This window comes from Hypanus sabinus, chromosome 18 (genome assembly GCF_030144855.1).
Source record: "Hypanus sabinus isolate sHypSab1 chromosome 18, sHypSab1.hap1, whole genome shotgun sequence".
NCBI classification, from domain to species: domain Eukaryota; kingdom Metazoa; phylum Chordata; class Chondrichthyes; order Myliobatiformes; family Dasyatidae; genus Hypanus; species Hypanus sabinus.
The window spans coordinates 68514858-68539267 of NC_082723.1; the positions used below are offsets into that span (position 1 = coordinate 68514858).

The window sequence follows — 24410 nt, forward strand, 5'->3', positions numbered from 1 at the left end:
ATTAACAAAAGATCACATCAACTTGGGTGTTCAACCAGTGCGTGCAAAAGACAGCAAGCTGCGTAAATATAAAAAAGAAAGAAATAATAATAATAAGTAATAAGCGATAAATATCAAGAACATGAGTTGAAGAGTTCTTGAGAGTGAGTCTATAGGTTGTGGGAACGTTTCAATGATGGGGCAGTGGAGATGAGTGTAGTTGTCCTCTTTCGCTCAAGAGCCTGATGGTTGAGGGGTAGTAACTGTTCCTGGCCCTGGTGGTGAAAATTCTGAGGCTCCTGTACCTCCTTCCTGATGGCAGCAGCAAGAAGAGAGCTTGGCCTGGGTGGTGGGGATCTCTGATGATGGTTGCTGCTTTCCTGCAACAACACACTGTGTAGATGTGCTCATTGGTGGGGAGGGATTGGGCCATATGCAAGGGCATTGGCGTTTCCATACCAGGCCGTAATGCAGCCAGTCTATATACTCTCCACCACACATCTATAGAAATTTGATACCATGGCAAATCCTTGCAAACTCCTAATGAAGTAGGGGTGCTGCTGTGCTTTCTTCATAATTACACCTACATGCCGGGCATTGGACAGGTCTTCCGAAATGAGGACCTTAAAGCTGCTGACCCTGTCCACCTCTGATCCTCCAATGAGTTGGCTCATAGACATTTTTTTCCTTCTCCTGAAGTCAATAATCAGTTCCTTGGTCTTGCTGACACTGAGTAACGGGTTGTTAACATGGCACCACTCAGCCAGATTTTTAATCTCCCTCCTACATAGGAAAAAGTCTATAGATGCTGGAAATTCAAAGCAATACACACAAAATGTGGGAGGAACTCAGCAGGTCAGGCAGTATCTATGGAACTGAATAAACAGTCAAAGTTTTGGGCCAAGACCTTTTTTCAGGACAAAGAAGCAAGGGGGAAGGCACTAGAACATTGTTTCCCAACCTTTTCATTAGCCCAACGTCTCCTAAAAGTATCTTCATACTTGCCAACACCTCTCTTAGGCACAATAGACTTTCTGATGCCCCCATAGTGTAAAAACATGTCTACCATATGCTAACATGAGAAAAATGATTCTGTTTTAAATTTTTATTTGTCTTTAAACCTAGCTTACATAGTACATAGCTTTCATTGTGTGCTGCGTCTGTGAGTCTGGGTTCGACGGAGCTTCCATTGTGTGCTGCGTCTGTGAGGCTGAGTCAGGCGGTGCCATGGAAGTCCATAGCGGGGGTATTCCCTTCTGCCACCGGCGTGGGATGGAGAGTCTGTCGGGACCCTGGGGACTTGTGGAAACTGTGTGGTGATTTCTTTTGAACTTAAAGTCCTTTAACATCTTTGGACTATTTTTAGTGCCCATGGTCTATTTTTTTGTCAATTATGCTATTGTTTGCACTGTTGTAACTATATGTTGTAACTATGTGGTTTTGTGCAGGTCTTGTAGCTTTAGTTTTTGGTCTTGTTTTGTCTTGTGGAATTGGAGCTCCTTTCCGGGGAACGCGCTAAGACGGTAGCGCGATATTAATACGCAGCAGCCTCTCCGGACTCTGGATTGGGGACTGCCAAACGTTATGTGGATTTTCTGGTGTAGTCTGTTTTGTCATGTGCTTTTGTGATATCATTCTGGAGGAACGTTGTCTCATTTTTAAAACTGCATTGCATTTGTGGTTTCTAAATGACAATAAACTGAAACTGAATCTGACCTGTGCACTGTACAGAAGCTTCAATATCAATGTGACCCTTGAGCTTGATGGTTTTTAGCAAGAGTTGAGATATCTGGTTCAAGTTGTGATAGCAAAAGGTCTTAAGTCCCCACAATGTCCAAGCGGTTTCTGTTTTTTGTGAGTATGTAGTTCACTGGACTGAAGCCTCTTTCAACAAGCTAGGAGGATGAAAATGCTCTTCTCTAAAGACCAGGAAACTTCATATGGCAGTGTAGCCACATATCACAGAAGACAAATTTTTTGAAAAGCATTTTAGCATCTTCATCATTCTGAATTTTGATCATTTCTTCTTGCAAGCTCTTTTCCTGTTGTTCCACCTTGTAAAGAAATGGGTTAATTACCCAGTCAGGAATTTTCAGATCGTTCAAATCCTTGAATTGATTCTGAAAAATCCTTCTTCAGTGACTGCAGGTGTAAGCAGTACTCTTGCAAATCACTGTCTGTGAAAGAGAGTGCCATACATTCCATGCAGAGAAACTGCGAGCGCATTCTTCTCCCAATGTTTTGCTTATATGTTTCCAATTTTCCAATAAAACTGGACATTGTACTTTTTTTCCTGGATTAAATTGAAACTCTCACCCTGCAGTTTCATATTTAGAATGTTCTTTTTTTTCATACAGATTGGCTGGGTATGCCACATCTCCACATAGAAGTTCAATCTTGTTTCCCAAACTCTTGTCATCTCTGAGCAAAAATTCGACCACAGTGTCAAAAAAATCAAAGAAACATTTTAAGCAGCAGCCTTTTGATAGCCAATGCACTTTAGTGTGAAGAAGCAAGCATTTTAACTCTTCATCATTATTTTGGCATAACTGGCAAAATATTCTGTTATTTAATGGATGAGTTTTAATTCTGTTGGTAGCAGATATTTCAAGAGTCATACTTGAAAAAAGTCGCTGGCTGAGGTTTTTGGCTGTGAGGTGTTGATGATGAATTACACAATGGATTGCAAACAGACTTAGAACTTCTTTTCTCATAAATGCCATTAAACCAGCATGGTGACCTGTCACATAGTGCTCCATCTGTTTCACAAGAAATCATGTTTGTAAACAGAATACTTTTATCCTCAATATACATTTTGAGCTTGTCATAGATTGATCCTCTGTTAATATTTGTTTTTAACTTTTTACAAAAAAGAATCTTTTCACAAACTTTTCCAACTTGATAAACTGTACATATACCATTAGCAATGCCTCGTTGTCTCACACAGTCGACTCATCCAGCTGTATACCAAATTTTATTTGTTTGTAGCTCTGTGCATAGTTGATACTTGATGCCTTCACTCATTTCGTCAATCTGACAACCTACAGCGTTATTACTCGGAGGAATTGATTTTAAAATATTAGTATCCATTTTGAGAAAAGTGGTGAACACTTCTGATACAGCAGGCATTATTAATCTTTCACCATTTATATGAGATTTTCCACACTTTGCTATCATTTTGGAAATGTGAAAAGCAATGAGACCACTAGCAAAGTCATTTTTAGCTTTCTTGGCAAATGACTTGAGTGTGCCTTCAGGCTTATAGAGTTCATGCCATTTGTATTTATCCATCTTTAACGGGGCTAAAAGTAAAGTAAAAAAATTAACACGTACTGGGAATTCCTATCGGATGTTGACAATGGCAGCCAGTTGAACGATGGTAGTGGCATGCAAAGGAATGTGAAGCAAAGTTGAAGACGATCACAACAGCGAAAATTTCTTTGACAAGGGTTCAGATCGGAATCTGAATGTTAGTTGGGATAGAGCTGGTGTTCGGCAAGCTACCTTTATACTATTCCAGTTAGCGCAATTGACCAATCACGTAAGGTCTCATAATCCCCAAAGGTTGTTCTTGGCTGTACAGATGAAGCCAATGTCACTTTGAATGTCACGCTACTGCTCAAAAAAGGAAGGTAACTATAGGCCAGTTAGTCTAACATCTCTAGTTGAGAAAATGCTTGAAGCTATCATTAAAGAAGAAATAGTGAGGCATCTGGAAAGAAATGGATCCATCGGGCAGACACAGCATGGGTTCAGCAAAGGCAGGTCCTGTTTGACAAACTTACTGGAGTTCTTTGAGGATATAACAAGCACAGTAGGTAGAGGGGATCAGATGGACATTATTTACTTGGATTTCCATAAGGTGCTGCATGAAAGACTTACTATATGATAAGGATGCATAGAGTTGGGGTGATATAGTAGCGTAGATAGAGGGTTGGTTAACCAATAGAAAGCAGAGATTTGGGATACACGGGTGTTTCTCTGGTTGGCAATCAGTGATGAGTGGTATACAATATACATTAACAAACTGGAAGAGGGGACCAAGTGTAGTGTATCTAAATTGCTGATGATACCAAATTGAGTGGAACAGCAAATTGTGCTGAGGATACGGAGAGTCTGCAGAGAGATATAGATAGGTTAAGTGAGTGGGCAAGGGTCTGGCAGTACAATGTTGGTAAATGCAAGGAAAATGGAAGATCAAATTATTATTTAAATAGTAAAAGTAAAATTATTTAAATAGTAAGATTGCAGCATGCTACTATGCAGAAGGACTTGGGAGGGCTTGTGCATGAATTGCAAAAGTTTGTTTAGCAGGAGCAGCAGGCAAATGGATTGTTGGCCTTGAATTTAGGAGCAGGGAGATTATGTTGCAAATGTACAGGGTACTGGTGAGGCCACATCTGGAGTATTGTGTGCATTTCTGGTCTGCTTACTTGAGGAAGGATATACTGGCTTTGGAGGTGGTGCAGAGGAGGTTCACCAGGTTGATTACAGAGATGAGGGGGTTGGACTATGAGGAGAGATTGAGTCACCTGGGACTGTATTCGCTGGAATTCAGAAGAATGAGAGGAGATCTTACAGAAACATATAAAATTACGTGAGGGATAGATAAAGAGAGGCAGGAAAGTTGTTTCCACTGGTAGGTGAAACTAGAACTAGGGGACATAGCCTCAGGATTTGGGGGAGTAAATTTAGGACAGAAATGAGGAGGAACAGCTTTTCCCAAATCGTGGTGCATCTGTGGAATTCAAATGAAGCAGTGGAGGCTGCCTCAGTAAGTATATGTAAGACAAGGTTGGATAGATTTTTGCATAGTAGGGGAATTAAGGGCAATGGGGAAAAGGAGGTAGGTGGAGATGAGTCCATGGTCAGATCAGCCATGATCTTATTGAATGGTGGGGCAGGTTCGACAGGCCAAATGGCCGACTCCTGCTCCTATTTCATATGTTCTTATGAACACCTTCAGAGGACTCCTCGGGAGGCAGGTTCACTGACTGGCTCTATTTCACCATTTGCTTCCGGCCAGCACTGTATCGCTATGCAACCTGTTTTTTGTAGATCTGTGCAGAAAGTTGAGAGGGGGTACTTGACTTACAAACTGTTAAATTGCCTGAACTCGTTCCGTGCTGTGAGTCAAAGGGAACTGTTCGGCACCTTGGTCGCTAATTTATGCATCCCAATAACGGCTGGAAAGGTCGGATGAGATTGATGAGGTTCTGACCCGTTGTGATGACGAGTGCTCACTGAACTATGGTTCTCCCTGAGCTCCGGTGCCCATCCTTTATTTGCAAGTGCCTACTTTACTGACGGCTGGTCAGGTCTCATGCCTCAAGTTAGGGTCCTGCTTACCGCTCCCCCCCCCCTGACAACTTCTATTTCCGCTAACCCCTCCTTAGAACAAGTAAACGCTCTCGTTGGGAATCACTGCGCTAGAATAAAATGGTGGGGGGAAGGAGGATAGCTGGAAGGTGAGAGGTGAAGCCAGGTCGGTGTAAAAAGTCAAGGGCTGGAGGAAAAGGAATCTGATAGGAGAGCAGAGTGGATTATAGGAGAAGAGGAAGGAGGAGGGAATCCAGAGGGAAGTGATAGGTGGATGAGAAGAGGTAAAATGTCAGAGTGGGGAATAGAGGGAGGGAGTGGGGATTTTTTTTTTACCGGAAAGAGAAATTGATATTTGTGCCATCAGGTTGGAGGCTACCCAGATGGAATACAAGGTGTTGCTCCTCCACCCTGATAGTGGCTTCTTCTTGGCACAAGAGGAGGCCATGAACCAACATGGCCGAACAGGAATGGGAAGTAAGATGTTTGGCCTCTGGGAAGTTTGCTGTTGGCGGATGGAGCAAAGGTGCTCGAGTTCCCCAATTAACACCAGGTCTCACGAATGTTTTCCATTGACATTCCCAATTCTTGTTCATTTCCTGCTCCCTCAATCTCCACACCCCTCGAGGCCTCTGTTGGTCAGGCTCGACCATGGATATTGCCTCCCGGCTGTGATATGCAAGCCAGGGCAGTACAGTAAGGAGAACAAGCTGTTGCGTGTGTGGCAGGCTCCCGCTCTCCACATAACAGGGCAAAGACAGCGATACAGTTTGGCATCTGTCGCGTCACAGAATTGAACTCAACGTAAGACTCCCTTAGACTCTCCAGCTCCTGGATTTACCTTTCCCACGAGTGGGTGTAGCCCCAGGGCAGCGGAGGTTCGAGATCAGAGTTTTCCTTCTCATAGATGAGCTGGCAACCACAGCTGATCGGCCCCTCCTGCCAGAAGCGACTGGTTTCAAGGTGCCAGTAACCTGCCTTTACCCCTTCTCCTGTCGGTAGAAATAGTTCCTCCAGGCTTAGTACCTAAGCTACAGGTGAAGGCCAGGAACTGGACTTGGTTGTCAGAGGGTATGTGAGATGCAAACCACTGGAAGTATCCCCACTATCCCCCTTGCCTTTAACAGTGCTAAGAAATGCCCCCCACCCCAAACACACAGTATTCCCAGCTCTCTCTAAGCATGGAAATGCTTTTCTGTACTTGTCAGCTTGACAGACCAAATCAAAGTTCAAAGTAAATTTATTATTAAAAAAAACATATACAACTCTGAGATTCATTTTATTACAGGCATACTCAGTAAATCCAAGAAACACAATAGAATCAATGACAGATTTCACAAACAGGACAGGCAAACAACCAGTGTGCAAAGGTCAGCAAACCATGCAAACACTAAACAAACAAGCAATAAATATCGAGAAGATGGGATGAAGAGTTCTTCAAAGAGCGTTGATACGTTGTGGGAACATTTCAATGATGGGGCAAGTGAAGTTGAGTGAAGTTATGCCCTGGGGTTCAAGTGACTGATGGTTGAGGGGTAATAGTTGTTTATGAACCTGGTGGTGTGAGTCCTGAGGCTCCTGCACCTCCATCCTGTTGGCAGCAGAGAGAGGAGAGCATGGCCTGGATGGTGGAGTGTTCCAGATGATGGATGCTGTTTTCCTGCGACAGTGAATTGAATTGATTTTATTTCTTACATCCTTTGCATATATGAGGAGTAAAAATCTTTACATTACACTCCATCGAAATGTGGAATGCGCAACCATAGTAATTTATAATAAATGGAACAGTCAATGTAATACACTCAGATCAGCGTGAGTTCATCAGTCCGATCAGTCCAATGTCCTAAAGCCCATTGGTTCTGGATTTTATGCTGCCGTACCGTTTCCTGAATGGTAGCAGCTGGAATAGATTGTGGTTGGGATGACTCAGGTCCCCAATTACCCTTCGGGCCCTTTTCTCACACCTGTCTTGGTAAATGTCCTGAATCACGGGAAGTTCATAACTACAGATACACTGGGCTGTCCGCACTACTCTCTGCAGAATCCTGCGATTAAGGGAGGTACAGTTCCCATACCAGGCAGTGATGCAGCCAGTCAGGATGCTCTTAATTGTGCCCCTGTAGAAAGTTCTTAGAATTTGGGGGCCCATACCAAACTTCCTCAACCATCTGAAGTGAAAGAAGTGCTGTTGTGCTTTTTTCACCACACAGCTGGTGTGTACAGACCACATGAGGTCCTCGGTAATGTGGATGCCAAGGAATTTGAAGCTGTTTACCCTCTCAACCCCAGATCCTTTGATGTCAATGGGGTTAGCCCGTCTCCATTCCTCCTGTAATCCACAACCAGCTCCTTTGTTTTTGCAGCATTGAGGGAGAGGCTGTTTTCTTAACACCACTGTGTCAGAGAGGTGATTTCTTCCTTGTAGGCCTTCTTGTTGTTGTGAGAGATTAGTCCAGTCCATGTAGTGTCATTGGAAAGCTTAATTAGCAGATCAGAGCTGTGGGTGGTGACACAGTCATGGGTATACAGGGAGTAAAGGAGGGAACTCAGTACACAGCCCTGAGGGGCTCCTGTGTTGAGGGTCAGAGGGGTGCAGGTGAGGGAGCCCACTCTTAGCACCTGCTGGTGATCTGACAGGAAGTCCAGGATTCAGCCTCACAAGGCAGGGTGAAGGCCGAGGTCTCTGAGCTTCTTGTCGAGCCTGGATGGAATTATGGTGTTGAATGCTGAACTGTAGTCCAAGGACAGCGTTCTCACATAAGCATCCGTGTAGATGTGCTCAATGGTGGGGAGGACTTTAGCTCTGATTGACTGGGCTGTATCCACTACTTTTTGGAGGATTTTCTGTTCAAAGACATTGGTGTTTCCACAACAGGCCGGTCAATGTACTCTCCACTACACATCTATAGAAGTTTGTCAAAGTTTTAGATGTCATGCCAGATCTTCACAAACTTCTAAAGAAGTAGAGTTGGTGCCCTGCTTTCTTTGTAATTGCACTATGTGCTGGACCCAGGCCAGGTCCTCTGACAGGTACTCCCTACCCACCACACATCTATAGAAGTTTGTCAAATTGACCTGGTGAACCGCGGTGACATGTAGCAGGCTGCTTACAAAACTTCTATTCACCAAAACCTGGTGTGAGATGCCAGGAGCTCAGCCGAGCCACTGATTACCAAGTGGATTAACTTGCTGACTGATCCCACAGGAGAAATGGAAGTTCAGACTGAGAATTCAACATTCTTGCCCTCTGCTGATAAACTATAATTACCGACACAATCTTCAATGGACATGCCTGCCTTTAGCATGTTTACAGATCAGATCAGGTGTTTCGAGCTGTAATCAGTATTAAACCTGCAACCACTACATTAGGAAAATTGTCCGAAACAGACAGCATTAAAGAGATCAGTTTTATCTGTCACACGTTCACCCAATGACTATTTTATTGGGTGCCTCCTGCACCTGATAAAATGGCCACTCATGGTCTTCTGCAGCTGTGGCCCATCCACTTCACTGTGTGTTCAGAGATGCTCTTCTGCACACCACTGTTGTAACGCAAAGTTATTTGAGCCACTGTCACCTTCCTGTCAGCTCGAACCATTCTCCTCTGACTGCTCTCATTAACGAGCCAGTTTTGCCCACAGAACAGCAGGCCACTGGATGTTGTTCTGGAATCATTCTCTGCAAACTCCAGAGACTGGTGTGCGTTAAAATCCCAGAGGTCAGCAGTTTCTGAGATACCGAACCCACCCCATCCGTCACTGACAATTACACCGCGGTCAAAGCCACTTGGATCACATTTCTTCCACATTCTGATGTTTGGTCTGAAAAATAACTGAACCTCTTGACCGTGTCTGCATGCTTCTATGCATTGAGTTGCTGCCACTTGATTGGCTGATTAGATATTTCATCAATGGGCAGTTTATCGAGTCATTGAAAAGTACAACACAGAAACCGTCTCTTTGGCTTATCTAGTCTGTGGCAAACCATTTAAGCTGCTTACTCTTATCGACCTGCACTGGGACCATATCCCTCCCATCCATGTACCCACCCAAACTTCACTTAAAAATTGAAATCAAGCTCACCTCCAGCACTTGTGCTGGCAGCTCGTTCCACACTCTCACAGCCCTCTGAGTGAAGAAGTTTCCCCTCATGTTCCCCTTGGACTTTTCACCTTCCACCCTTAACCCATGATCTCTGGTTGTAGTCCCACCCAACCTCAGTGTTTCCATTTGTATTTACCCTACCTATACCTCTCATAATTTTGTATATCTCAGTCAAATCTTCTCCCAGTCTTCTATATTCCAAGCTTCATGGACGAACTGGAAGAAGTCACCTGGGTCTGCAAAAACCAGGTAAAATGTGTTGACTGCCCCTGCTTACTTATTTTGAACACTCTTTCCCTCTGCACAATCCAATGTCACCTCAGGAACAGTGAAACACAGCACGTGCTGACTACCATAGAACCACAGAACATTCCATCACAGAAACAGGCCTTTTGGCCCCTCTTGGCTGTGCCGAACCATTTTTCTGCCTAGTCCCACTGACCTGCACCTGGCCCATATCCCTCCATACCCCTCTCATCCATGCACCTGTCCAAGTTTTTCTTAAATGTTAAAAGTGAGCCCGCATTTACCACTTCATCTGGCAGCTCATTCCACTCTCTCACTCCTCTCTGTGTGAAGAAGCCCCTCCCCAATGTTCCCTTTAAACTTTTCCCCCTTCACCCTCAACCCCTGTCCTCTTGATTTTTTCTCCCTTAGCCTCAGTGGAAAAAGCCTGCTTGCATTCACTCTATCTATACCCATCATAATTTTATATACCTCTATCAAATCACCCCTCATTCTTCTACGCCCCAGGGAATAAAGTCCTAACCTATTCAACCTTTCTCTGTAACTCAGTTTCTCAAGTCCCGGTAACATCCTTGTAAACCTTCTCTGCACTCTTTCAACCTTATTAATATCCTTCCTGTAATTAGGTGACCAAAACTGCACACAATACTCCAAATTCAGCCTCACCAATGTTTTATATAACCTCACCATAACATTCCAACTCTTATACTCAATACCTTGATTTATAAAGGCCAATGTACCAAAAGCTCTCTTTACGACCCTATCTACCTGTGATGGCACGCTTAGGAAATTTTGTATCTGTACTCCCAGATCCCTCTGTTCTACTGCACTCCGCAGTGTCCTACCATTTACCTTGTATGTTCTACCTTGGTTTGTCCTTCCAAAGTACAATACCTCACACTTGTCTGTATTAAACTCCATCTGCTATTTTTCAGCCCATTTTTCCAGCTGGTCCAAATCCCTCTGCAAGCTTTGAAAACCTTCCTCACTGTTCACTACACCTCCAATCTTTGTATCATCAGCAAATTTGCTGATCCTGTTTACTACATTATCATCCAGATCATTGATCTAGATGACAAATAACAATGGACCCAGCACTGATTCCTGTGGCACACCACTAGTCACAGGCCTCCACTCAGAGAAGCAATCCTCCACTACCGCTCTCTGACTTCTCCCATTGAGCCAATGTCTAATCCAATTTACTACCTCACCATGTATACCTAGCGAATCCACAACCATGATTGCTGTTGGCAAATCCTTCTGCAGAGTGGTTTGCCTTCTTCTGGGCAGTGTCTTTACAAGACGGGTGACCCCAGCCATTATCAATACTCTTCAGAGATTGTCTGCCTGGTGTCAGTGGTCACATGACCAGGACTTGTGATCTGCACCGGCTGCTCAAATGACCATCCACCACCTGCTCCCATGGTTTTCATTACTCTGATCAGGTGGGGCGGGGGCTAAGTAGGGGCTACATCTTGCCCAAGGGTGACCTGAAGGCTAGCAGAGGGAAGGAGCACCTTACACCTCTGTTGGTAGAGACACATCTCCGACTCACCACCAAATATGCAGTAAATGTCTAAGTGGGGTGCATGGGATGCCCAAGATGGAGTAACACCTCTGGTGAAGGGGCTCGTGTGTGCTTTTTCCTGGATTTCCAGCATATGCTGAAGAGATAGCAGAAGTTCTTTCAAGAATCACTTGACTCTGGCATGGTTTGGAGGACTAGAAAATTTCAGATGTCACCCACTCTTTAAGAAGGGATGAAGGCAAAAGAAAGGAAATTATACGCCAGTTAGCCTAACCTCAATGGTTGGAGCTGGAGTCCATTATTAAGGATGAGGTTTCGGGGTACTTGGAGACTAATGATAAAATAAGTCAAAGTCAGCATGGTTTCTGAGAAGGGAAACTTTGCCTGACAAATCTGTTAGAACTCTTTGAGGAAGTTACAAGTAGGGTGGACAAAGGGAAGGCAGTAGATGCCATTTGTTTGGATTTTAGTGGTGTTCCTCAGGGGTCAGTATTGGGACCTCTGCTTTTACATTGTTTGTTAACGATTTGAATAATGGAATTGATGACTGAATATAAGTGGAGGGGTAGGTAGTGCTGAGGAAGCAATGCAATCCCAGCAGGACTTGGACAAATTCAGTGGCAAAAAGTGGCAGATGGAATACAGTGCTGGGAAATGTGTGAAAATGCATTTTGGTAAAAGGAACAAGAATGCAGACCATTATCTAAATGAGCAGAAAATTCAAACATCAGAGGGACCTAGTAGCCCTCGTGCTAGACTCCCAGAAGGTTAATTTACAGGTTGAGTCTGAGGGAAAGAAGGCAAATGCAATGTTGGCATTTATTTCGAGTGGAATAGAATATAAAATGAGGAGATAATGCTGAGCCTTTATCAGACACTAGTCAGGCCACACTTGGAGTATTATCAACATTTTTGGGCCCCTTATCTCAGAAAGGATGTGTTGTCATTGGAGAGAGTCCAGAGGAGGTTCATGAGGATAATTCCAGGAATGAGGGGGTTAACTTATGAGGAGTGTTTGGCAGCTTTGGCCCTGTACTCGCTGGAATTTAGAAGAATGATGCGGGGGGGGGGGGGGAGATCTCATTAAAACCTACTGAATGTTGAAAGGACTGGATAAGGTGTTTGTGGAGAAGATGTTTCCTATGGAGGAGATGCCAGAACTAGAGGGCACAGCCTCAATATTGAGGGGCAACCTTTTAGAACAGAAGTAAGGAGGAATATTCTTAGCCAGAGAATACTGCATCCGTGGAATGTTGCCACAGGCGGCTGTGGAGGCCACGTCCATAGGTATATGTGAAGCAAAAGTTGATCATCTGCTGCTCAGTCAGGGCATCAAAGGTTATGCTGAGAAGGCAGGTGCATGGGGTTGAGTGGGATCCAGGATCAGTCAGGATTGAATGATAGAGCAGACTGGATGGGCTGAATGGCCTAATTCTGCTCCTGTGTCTTATGGTCTTATGGGTGTGTCGGGGTGGAGATATGTCTCTACCAAAGGAGGTGCAAGGTGCTCCTTCCTATGCTAGCCTGCAGGTCACCCTTGGGCAAGGTGTAGCTCTTTCTTAGCCCTTCCCACCCTGATCAGGGTCATGTGAAGCCATGGGAGTAGGTGGTGGACGGTCGTTTGAGCAGCCGGTGTAGATCACAAGTCCTGGTTATGTGACCACTGACACCAGGCAGACAATCTCTGAAGAGTATTGATAATGGCTGTGAAGACACTGCCCAGAGAAAGCAAACAACTTCTGTAGAAAACTTTGGCAAGAACAATCATGGCCACGGATAAGACCATGATCACCCAGGTCATACGACATGGCACGATGAACTAGTACCACAGGGCCTGGACCTCTAAGGTTGGGAGAGTGGAACAGCCTTGGTGCAAGGATATTTCCAGCTTAAAAACTCTCCCCCACTGGTTTCCTGTCATTGTTGGATATGGCAGACAATTAACCACCTAATTCAAAACCCTCATGATTCTGCTACAGCTCTATCAGTTCCTCTCTAAGCCTCCTCAGCTCCAAGGAGTCACACTCATCTGATAGTCTCTCCTCTTCCATTAAACACTCCAGCCAGTGAGTCTCGTCTACATCCTCTCCAGTGTCATTGCAATTCCCCCAGAGCTGTACACAATATACCACCATTGGTTTAACCGATGTTTCCTCACATTGCCACGATCTCCTGTGTAAAATTGGGGTCTTTGATCTACAGTGACACTCAAACTGTGGTTCCTGTTCTTGGAGCTCGCCAACTGGCCACGATTTCGATATGTCCAGCTTCAGCCTGAAGCTGAGCGCCTTTGGGGTGCGGCCTTGCCCACCACTATGGACATGAATTCTCACCAATGTCGTGAACCGAAACATAGCAGAACCCAGAACATTGAAGACTGCGAGAGTGGCTGTCAGCAGCTCCGCGTTCAGTGACCGAGCACTCTCTCTCGATGGCGTGCGAGAGTTTGCTGCCGTTTCTCGAATCAGGGAACTCGAAACGAAAAGCAACACTTCAGACTCACTGTAGCATCGAAACAGCGTCTGCTTGTGAACTCTTTCGCTGTGGATAGAAGTGGTATCTGTCTCTCCCTGGTTAGTGAGAGAGAGCCTGTGGGAAGTTGAAATGTTGGAGAGAACAGTAGTTTCTGATAGACTGCAGACCAGGTCTCTCTTTGGGGGCTTTGCTGTTGCTGGCATGGTGGGTGGAGAGTTGACACTGCTCGTGTGTGGGAGTGGGGCGGGGGGGGGGGGGCTTTGAGTTTCTTACATTTTTCATTCTCTGGGGATTTTCTGCTGTTTTGAGGATGTCTGCCAAGAGTAAAAAATTTAGGTTGTACACTGTATACATTCTCTGATTTTAAATGGAACCATTTTCACTATTGAATAATCAATGCCACAGCTTATGAAACCTCCCTTTGTAATCATCTCTGTTCCCTGCAGCCCTCCCTGTCTCTGTAACTTCCTCCATCCCCTAAAACCCTCTCTGCCTCTGTAACAGTTGTGCAGTAGCAACAACTGAACCCAAGGGCGGAGGGACGACAGAGTCCCATTTTGAGACAGAAGCAAGAATTTATTCATAGGAATACCATCAGGGCATCGGTGGCCTCGCTGAGTGATACAGTGAGACAGATCATCCTCACAACAAGGTTTCCATGATGCACTAATCAGGAGTCCACTTTAAATAATCACAGTGTGTGGAAAACCCATGCCAGTCACACTAAACTTGACAAGATTAAACAGAAAGGCTTAACGACTCCAGCTAAATCAACAATGAACAAATACAGATGCGCTGGTAACCTCAGAGCCCAAAGCTCTGCGTCTCATGGCGGTACCTGCTTCCCTAAGGCTGGCAGCTAGCAGCCCAGGGAGCTCGAGACAGGGCTGGTAAGTGTGAGACAGACCTGATGCTGTTGAGAGAGGGCTCGTAAGCTCAAAAGTGGCCCAACACTCTTGAGAAGCGGCTGGTAAACTCGAGACAGTGTTGGAAAACTCAAGACAGGCCTGATGCTCGAGAAGGGCTAGTAAAGTCAGGGACATTGCACATAACTTGGGAACATTGAATGCATGGGAGACCTAGCAAACCTTGTCAACCTAGAGAACCTTGTAAAAAGTCTTGAACATAGACTCAGAATGTAGAATTGGAACGTAGTCTTGGGCTATGAACCGAGTACAGTTGGCACCCTGGCCTCCAGCTGCCTGATGTCCAAGTTGCTGCTGTACCTGACTTTGGGGTCCTCTGTCACAGTGTGCACTGGCAATGTTTGAATCCAGTTGCAGAGGAATAACAGGCTCCCATGTAGAGACTGAAACAAGAGTTTATGCTTAGGAATTCCAACAGAACATCGGTGGGAAATCATTCTCAAATCAAGGACCCCATGATAAATGCTAATCAGGAGTCCACTTTAAATAATCACAGAACGTGGAAAACCTGTGCTAGTTAAAATAAACAACAAGATTAAGCAGGAAAAAACAAGGGCTTAATAACTCCATGTAAGACAACAATAAACAAATGCAGGTGCTCCAGAAACCTCAGGGCTCAGCACGCTACGGCCCACAGGACACTCTCTGGTGCCTACACCTCTTACTCTCTTCGTAATCCTCTCTGGCCCCTGCAGCCCTCTCCGTCTCTGTAACCCCCTCCCTGCCTCTAACTCTCCCCAGCTCCTATACCCCTCCCTCTCTCTGTATCTCCCTCCATCCCTTACATTTCTCCCTTCTCTGTAACCCCCTCCCTGTTTGTGTAACGCACCCTCCAGCCTCTAAACCATCTTAATCTGTAAACCCCTCTGGCCCCTACAGCACCCTCCCCCCATCTCTGTAACCATCTCCAGCTCTTATACCCCTCCCCATCTCTGCAAACTGCTCTGGTCCCCCAACCTCTCCCCATCTCTGTAAACCTCTCCAGCCCCTACACCCCTCCCTACCTCAGTTACCTCCTTAGCCCCAACCCCACTCTGCTCCTCTGAAATTTTTGCGTTTCTCCACCTCTGATCTCTTGAGCCAGTTGGATTCCTACTGTTCCCATGGTTGCCGGCTTTTTAGCTGTCCAGATCCCGAGTTTTGGAATTCCTTCCTTATACCAATCCACTTGTCTTTTAGAGCCTTACCTCTTCAACCGGTGTTTTGATCACCTGACCACGTCTTTTTGCAAAACTTTGTGCTAAATAATACTTCCATGAACAGTCTTGTCTTGTCTGCCTTCATTATGGGCACCGGCATAGCACAGCTTGGGGCTTCGGAGTTTGGAGTTCAATTCTGGAGTCTTCTTCAAGGAGGCTTGTACGTTCCTTCCTGTGAACGTGCGGGTTTCCTCCCAGTGCTCTGGTTTCCTCCCACTGTACAAAGACATACCAGCTGGTAGGTTAATTGGTCATTGTAAATTGTCCCATGATTTGACTGCTGCAGGAGGCTTGGTAGAATGGAAAGGCCTGTTCTGCACTGTATTTCAAAATTAAATAAATAAAATTCTGAAATGGTGAGGGACAAGGCAGAGGAGAACTGCAATACCGCAGATACAACAACGCTGAGATACAATGCACAGAAGAGCTACAATACCGCAGATACAGCAATGGTGAGGTACAAAGCACAAGAGGATCAAAATACTGCAGGTACAGGAATGGTGAAGCAAAGGGAAATACAATACTGCAGATGCCAGAATGGTGAAGTACAAGGCAGAGAACCACAATACTGCAGATACAGGAACAGGGAACTACAAGGCAGAGGAGAACTACTGTACCGCAGATACAGCAATGTTGACGTAAAAGCACAGGAGAAATACAATATCTCAGATACAGGAATGGTGGAACAAAGCACAAGGAAATACAATACTGTAGATGCTGGAGTTGTGAAGTACAGGGAAGAGGAGGAGCAAAATACTGCAGATACAGAAATATTGAGGTAAGAAGCACAGGAAAAATAAATAAATTAAATTAAACGCACATTATAAATGGACATTATGCCTGTTTCTGTGTGCGTGATGGGAAAACAGCCATTGGGTAAGCTGACTGTGGTAATGAATTCAATAAATGGCCTGTGTTCATAAAAGATTCCACAAAGTACTGTAAATGATTTAAGCTCTCCAAGTCAGCAGTTTCCAAGTGGAACAATGAGTTGACTAATATCATTAAACGGAGAAACGGATGGCAAAGTCCATGAAATTTTGCAACGAATCAATATTGCTAACAGCTGGGGGACTTTGAAAGCCTCAGTGATAAATCTACATGAAAATTGAATTAATTTAAATGAACTTAGACAGCTCATACAACAAAGCTGCTACAATCCTTAAAGTAATGCAGAGAGACAGGCAAGGTTAAAGTGTCAAATAACTAGCGGAGAGCTTACAAACCAAAAGAATTTCTTACTGACCATCAATCAACAGTAACAAGAATTCTTTGTACTCTTTTATCAAGTGTGGTTCCTGTGAGGCCTGTACGAAGATAGAGAGCCTAAAATTACTTCAACAGATCCTGTGACAGAGTCGTTCCTACTTCCTTGGTTCAAAGTTCAAAGTAAATTTATTATCAAAGTACATATATGTCACCATATTCAATTCAATTCAATTCAAGTTTGATTGTCATTCAACCATACATGAATACTCATGTATACAGCGAAACGAGACAGTGTCACTCTGGGGTCAAGGTGCAAAAGACAATACCAACAGTCACACACAGCACAAAGCACACAGAGCGCGTATCAGATAGAAAGATAAAGCCACTCAATAAAAGAGACCAAACTCAAACCACCCAACACAACCAAAATCTGCAGACGACCACAACAGAGCTTGTCTTCTGCCGAGTGAACACTAGGGGGCAGTACGGACTCCAGCCTGCACGTCGTACCACAATGTCCGCGGTGGAGCGCACTGGTTCCAATGCCCCGAGACTCATTTTCTTGTGGGCATTCACACGGGGAGAAGACAGGAGAATGGGGTTGAGAAGGAAATGGATCAGGCATGATCAAATGTTGGAGCAGACTTGATGTTCAATGTCTTATGGTCTAAATACAAAGAAACACAATGGAAACAATGAAAGACATTGATTCCAAGCAAGATGAACAAGCAACCCATGTGCATAAGACAACAAGTTGTGCAAATACAGAAAGAAATAATAATAATAAATAAATAAGCAATAAATATCAAGAACATGAGGTGAAGGCTCATTGAAAGTGAATCCATTGGTTGTGGTAATGGGGAAAGTGAGATTGATTCAGGATCCTGTTGGTTGAGAGACAATAACTGTTCCTGAACCCAGTGAAGTGAATGCTGAGGCTCCTGTACCTTCTTCCTGATGGCAGCAGCGAGAAGAGAGCACGGCCTGGGAGGTGGGGGTTCTTGATGTTGCTTTTCTGTGACAACGCTCCTTGTAGATGTTCTCAGTGGTGGGGGGGAGGGATTTACCCGTGATGGACCTGTGGTGAACTACCTGTGCCTGTCTGGACACTCCCCCTGCTGACTGCTCCTGTGGCTCCTCCCACACTGTCTCCCTGTGGTGAACTACCTGTGCCTGTCTGGACACTCCCCCTGCTGACTGCTCCTGTGGCTCCTCCCACACTGTCTCCCTGTGGTGAACTACATATACCTGTCTGGACACGCCCCTGCTGTCTGCTCCTGTGGCTCCTCCCACAGACCCCTGTATAAAGGCGATCTGAGGCCTATGCTCGGCCTCAGTCTCCAGGACATGGTATGATGGTCACTCACTTCTGGTTCCTTCTTCCAGTCAATAAAAGCCGATATCTCGCCTTACGTCTCAGTGTGAGTTATTGATGGTGCATCAATTTTATTGACTGGAAGTTTTAAAACATGGAAACCGTTTTACGTCCAGAAAGGTTGGATTTGGACCCTCAAGACCCTGACGCAGCTCTTGCTTTTGAACACTGGCTTGCATGCTTCCAATCATACTTGGCGGAGCTTCGTGCAACTGAACCTGCTGTTATGCACAGAATTCTCCTCTCGAGGGTCACCCCAAAAGTTTATTCCATTATCCGGGACCTGCCGACCTACGATGGGGCACTGGACGCCCTCAAAAGACAGTACCTGCGGCCGGTGAACACCGTCTACGCAAGACATCGTTTAGCTACCCGGCAACAGCGGCCTGGCGAATCGTGCGCTGAGTTTCTCTGAGCACTACAGACACTCGTCCGAACTTGTGACTGCAAGACGCTCACGGCAGAACTGCATGCGGAGATGCTGGTGCGAGACGCCTTTGTGACGGGACTGAGGTCAGTGTACGTGCGCCAGCGGCTGCTGGAAAACGCCGATCTGACCTTACACTCGGCGATCAAGACGGCCAACGCTCTGGTAGCTGCGCTGCACAACACTGACGCTGTCCAGTTGCACGATTCCCCGCCGGTTCCGTGGACACCTCAGACCCCACTGCCGGCAGCTCCCGGGAGTGAATTTGCCAATGCCGCTGCCAGTTGCGATTCCACGAGCTCCCCGAACCTGATCACGGCTGCGGCCCGTCAGAAGCCCGTGTGTTATTTCTGCGGACTCAAAAAGCACCCCCGACAACGCTGTCCAGCGCGTGAAGCGACCTGCTCCAGCTGCGGAAAGCGGGGCCATTTTGCCAAGGTCTGTAAGTCTCAACCTCGAGCGGAGTGCAGCGCTGCGGGTGAAACGTGGGGGCCGCCATCTTGCATGCCCGGATGTGGGCGGCCATCTTTGTCGGCATCAGCACGCCCCACCCCCGACCCTCCGATGCTGACCAGGTACCCCGGATGTGAGCGGCCATCTTTGTCGGCGTCAGCACGCCCCACCCCCGACCCTCCGATGCTGACCGGGTACCCCGGATGTGAGCGGCCATCTTTGTTGGAGTCAGCACGCCCCGCCCCCGACCCTCGGATGCTGACCGGGTACCCCGGATGTGGGCGGCCATCTTTGTCGGCATCAGCACGCCCCACCCCCGACCCTCCGATGCTGACCGGGTACCCCGGATGTGAGCGGCCATCTTTGTCGACGTCAGCACGCCCCGCCCCCGGCCCTCCGATGCTTACCAGGTCTCTGGCCACCGTAACTCTCGACCAAAGCGCCCCACACCAGCTTGCAAGGTCCATGATGGACATCCAGGTGGAGGGGCACTGGACTAGATGCCTGTTTGACACGGGCAGCACTGGGAGTTTTATTCACCCGGACACAGTGCAACGCTGCGGACTCGCAACACGGCCGGTAAGTCGGAGGATCCATTTGGCTTCTGGGTCGCATTCCGCAGACATCCGGGTGGGTTGTGTAGCGACATTGGTGGTGCAAGGCACAGAATATCGGAACTTTGAGCTGCTGGTCATGCCTAATCTGTGCGCGCCTGTGCTATTGGGGCTGGACTTCCAGAGCCATCTCGAAAGTGTGACTATGGTATACGACGGGCCCCTCCCACCACTCACTGTCAGGAATCCTCAGTTTTGTGGGACTTCTTCACATACCCAGCTACTGACCACACACACACACGGGCCCACAAGTCCCATCCAGCACCATGCCGACAGCTGCGCTACTGACACCACTTGCAGCCTCTCCACCCTCCAGGTCCCTCCCCCACCGGGTGACCCCTGGATGGAGGTGGGGGTTCTTGATGTTGCTTTTCTGTGACAACGCTCCTTGTAGATGTTTTCAGCAGTGGGGGGGGAGGGATTTACCCGTGATGGACCGGCCCATTCCCACGACTTTAGTTGCATTAGTTAGGTGTTAGTGGTCAGAAGGTTTGTGATATGTCTTTGTACAGTCACTACAGACTATTCTCTGGACTGGGATTCCGAGAGAGTGTTGCAGAGTTGGAATCTGAACTCCGAGCATTACAGCACATTCGGCCCGTAATGTTTTACTGACCTTCTAACTCTTCCCTCCCACACAGCCCTCCATCATCCATGTGCATGCTGGAGAATTCTTCAATACCCCTAATATATCTGTCTCTCAGGCACCCAGCATCCTCTGTATAGAAACCCATCCTCTGACATCCAACCCCTCTGTACTTTCCGCCCTGGGGAAAAAAATCTCTGGCTGTCCATTCCATCTGTGCTTCTTATCATCTTGGGTGGGAGGCAAGGTGGAGGCACATCATTAACAAAGGAGGTGTAAGGCGCTCTTTCCCTCCGCCAGCCTGCAGGTCACCCTGGGGCGAGGTGTAGCACCTGTTCAGCCCCCAATCAGGGTCACGTGAACCCACGGGAGCAGGTGGTGGATGGTCGTATGAGCAGCCGGCGCAGATCACAAGTCCTGGTTGTGTGACCACTGACACCAGGCAGACAATCTCTGAAGAGTATTGATAATGGCTGGGGTCACCCGTCTTGTAAAGACACTGCCCAGAAGAAGGCAATGGCAAACCACTTCAGTAGAAACAACTGCCAAGAACAATAGTGGTCATGGAAAGAGCACCCGGCAGACATGATAAAGACGGCAGGAAGATGTCATAAGATGCAGCACATACAGAGATAATATTCAAGCAACCTCTCATCCCCCTTTGCCTCAAAGAGAAAAGCCCTAGTTTATTCAACCTACCCTTATAAAACACCCTCTCCAGTCCAGGCAGCATCCTGGTGAATCTCCTCTGCACCCTCTCTAATCCAGGCAGCATCGTGGTGAATCTCTTCTGCACCCTCTCTAATCCAGGCAGCATCCTGGAAAATCTCCTCTGCACCCTCTCTAATCCAGGCAGCACCTGGTAAATCTCCTCTGCACCCTCTCTAATACAGGGAGCATCCCGGTGAATCTCCTCTGCACCCTCTCTAATCCAGGCAGCATCCCGGTGAATCTCCTCTGCACCCTCTCTAATCCAGGCAGCATCGTGGTGAATCTCCTCTGCACCCTCTCTAATCCAGGCAGCATCCTGGTAAATCTCCTCCGCACCCTCTCTAATCCAGACAGCATCCTGGTGAATCTCCTCTGCACCCTCTCTAATCCAGGCAGCATCCTGGTAAATCTCCTCCGCACCCTCTCTAATCCAGACAGCATCCTGGTGAATCTCCTCTGCAGCCTCTCTAATCCAGGCAGCATCCTGGTGAATCTCCTCTGCACCCTCTCTAATCCAGGCAGCATCCTGGTAAATCTCCTCCGCACCCTCTCTAATCCAGACAGCATCCTGGTGAATCTCCTCTGCACCCTCTCTAATCCAGGCAGCATCCCGGTGAATCTCCTCTGCACCCTCTCTAATCCAGGCAGCATCGTGGTGAATCTCCTCTGCACCCTCTCTAATCCAGGCAGCATCCCGGTGAATCTCCTCTGCACCCTCTCTAATCCAGGCAGCATCCCGGTGAATCTCCTCTGCACCCTCTCTAATCCAGGCAGCATCGTGGTGAATCTCCTCTGCACCCTCTCTAATCCAGGCAGCATCCTGGTGAATCTCCTCCGCACCCTCTCTAATCCAGACAGCATCCTGGTGAATCTCCTCTGCACCCTCTCTATTCCAGGCAGCATCCTGGTAAATCTCCTCTGCACCCTCTCTAATCCGGGCAGCATCCTGGTTAATCTCCTCTCTAATCCAGGCAGCATCCTGGTAAATCTCCTCTGCACCCTCTCTAATCCAGGCAGCATCCTGGTAAATCTCCTCCGCACCCTCTCTAATCCAGGCAGCATCCTGGTAAATCTCCTCTGCACCCTCTCTAATACAGGGAGCATCCCGGTGAATCTCCTCTGCACCCTCTCTAATCCAGGCAGCATCCCGGTGAATCTCCTCTGCACCCTCTCTAATCCAGGCAGCATCGTGGTGAATCTCCTCTGCACCCTCTCTAATCCAGGCAGCATCCTGGTGAATCTCCTCCGCACCCTCTCTAATCCAGACAGCATCCTGGTGAATCTCCTCTGCAGCCTTTCTAATCCAGGCAGCATCCTGGTAAATCTCCTCTGCACCCTCTCTAATCCGGGCAGCATCCTGGTTAATCTCCTCTCTAATCCAGGCAGCATCCTGGTAAATCTCCTCCGCACCCTCTCTAATCCAGACAGCATCCTGGTGAATCTCCTCTGCAGCCTCTCTAATCCAGGCAGCATCCTGGTGAATCTCCTCTGCACCCTCTCTAATCCAGGCAGCATCCTGGTGAATCTCCTCTGCACCCTCTCTAATCCAGGCAGCATCCTGGTAAATCTCCTCTGCACCCTCTCTAATACAGGGAGCATCCTGGTAAATCTCCTCTGCACCCTCTCTAATACAGGGAGCATCCCGGTGAATCTCCTCTGCAGCCTCTCTAATCCAGGCAGCATCCTGGTGAATCTCCTCTGCACCCTCTCTAATCCAGGCAGCATCCTGGTGAATCTCCTCTGCACCCTCTCTAATCCAGGCAGCATCCTGGTAAATCTCCTCTGCACCCTCTCTAATACAGGGAGCATCCCGGTGAATCTCCTCTGCACCCTCTCTAATCCAGGCAGCATCCCGGTGAATCTCCTCTGCACCCTCTCTAATCCAGGCAGCATCCTGGTGAATCTCCTCTGCACCCTCTCTAATCCAGGCAGCATCGTGGTAAATCTCCTCTGCACCCTCTTTAATCCAGGCAGCATTTGGTGAATCTCCTCTGCACCCTCTCTAATCCAGGCAGCATCCTGGTAAATCTCCTCTGCACCCTCTCTTTAAAGCTGCACATCCTTCCTGTAATGGGGCAACGAGAACTGAACACAATATTCCAGGTGTGGTCTCACCAGGGCTTTACAGAGCTGGGAACTCAACGTTCCAGGATATAGAAGTTTCAGAAGTGATGGGCAGCTGGGCAGTGATGGTAACAGAAGAGATGGTGCTTTAATTCTGACCGAGGGTCCATCTCTGCGGTAATTGGTGATTCCATCCGAGAAAGCTATCTGATTGTAGGAATAAAAATGGAAGTGATCACACTTCCAAAGGACTGGAGAGTCAGAACAAGGATGCGATGCTGAGGCACTGGTGAGACCACACTTGCAGCAGATCTGGGCCCCTTATCTAACAAAAATGTGCGAGCATTGCGACGGTCCAGAGGAGGTTCACAAAACGGATCTCAGGAATGAAGAGGTTAATGGATGAGAAGAGTTTGGTGGCTCTGGGCCTGTACTCACGAGAGTTTAGAAGAATGGGGGGGGGGGGATCTCATTGAAACCTATCGAATATTCAGAGACCTCGATAGAGCAGAAGAGGAGAGGATGTATTCAATTGCGGGGGAGTTGAAACTCAAAATAGAAGGACATCCATTTAGAACAGAGATGAGGAGGACAAAGATGAGAAAATCTTCAGATGCTGGAGACCCAAGCAACACAGGCAAAATGCTGAGGGAGCTTAGCAAGCAAGCCAGGCAGCATCTACTGAAAAGAGTAAATTGTCAACGTTTCAGGCTGAGACCCTTTAATAGGACTGGAGAAAACAAAGATGAGAAGTTAGAGCAAGAAGGTGGGGGGAGCAAAGGAAGAAGTACAGGGTTGTAGGTGATAGGCGAACGAAATAAAGGGCTGGAGGAGGGATAATCTGATAGGAGAAGTTAGAGAGGGAAGGGGGAGGAGCCGCAGAGGTAAGGAGATGAGCTGAGAGAGGGAAACAGGATTGGGGAATGGTGAAGGGGAGAGTCACCGGAAGTTAGAGAAGTCAATGTTCATGCCATCGGGTTGGAGGCTACCCAGCCGGAACACAAGGTATTGCCCCTCCACCCTGCGTGTGGCCTCATCGCGGCGGTGCCGATGGGAGATCCTGCTTTGTTTTCTGGCAGACCGCACGTAGGTACTCAGCGAATCTCACCGACATGCAGCTGGCCATACAGGGAGCAACGATGCCCCCAATAAACTCACAGGTGAAGTGTCGCCTCACTGTGCGGGTCTCTGAATGG

The 24410-nt window shown here is 47.2% G+C and overlaps 1 long non-coding RNA gene across 2 annotated transcripts in view; it reads right to left on the reverse strand.

Moving 5' to 3' along the window:
* Positions 1-24410, reverse strand: part of LOC132377541 (uncharacterized) — a 33362-nt gene that overhangs the window by 3333 nt on the left and 5619 nt on the right. The window contains exons 2-3 of one of the 2 annotated variants that reach the window (XR_009506681.1): positions 15764-15991; positions 6655-6958 (exon numbers count right to left, since the gene is read on the reverse strand). This is a non-coding gene — a long non-coding RNA (uncharacterized LOC132377541). Of the gene's footprint in view, positions 1-6654; positions 6959-15763; positions 15992-24410 lie in introns of those variants that run through there. The other variant, XR_009506682.1, reaches the window with a different exon arrangement.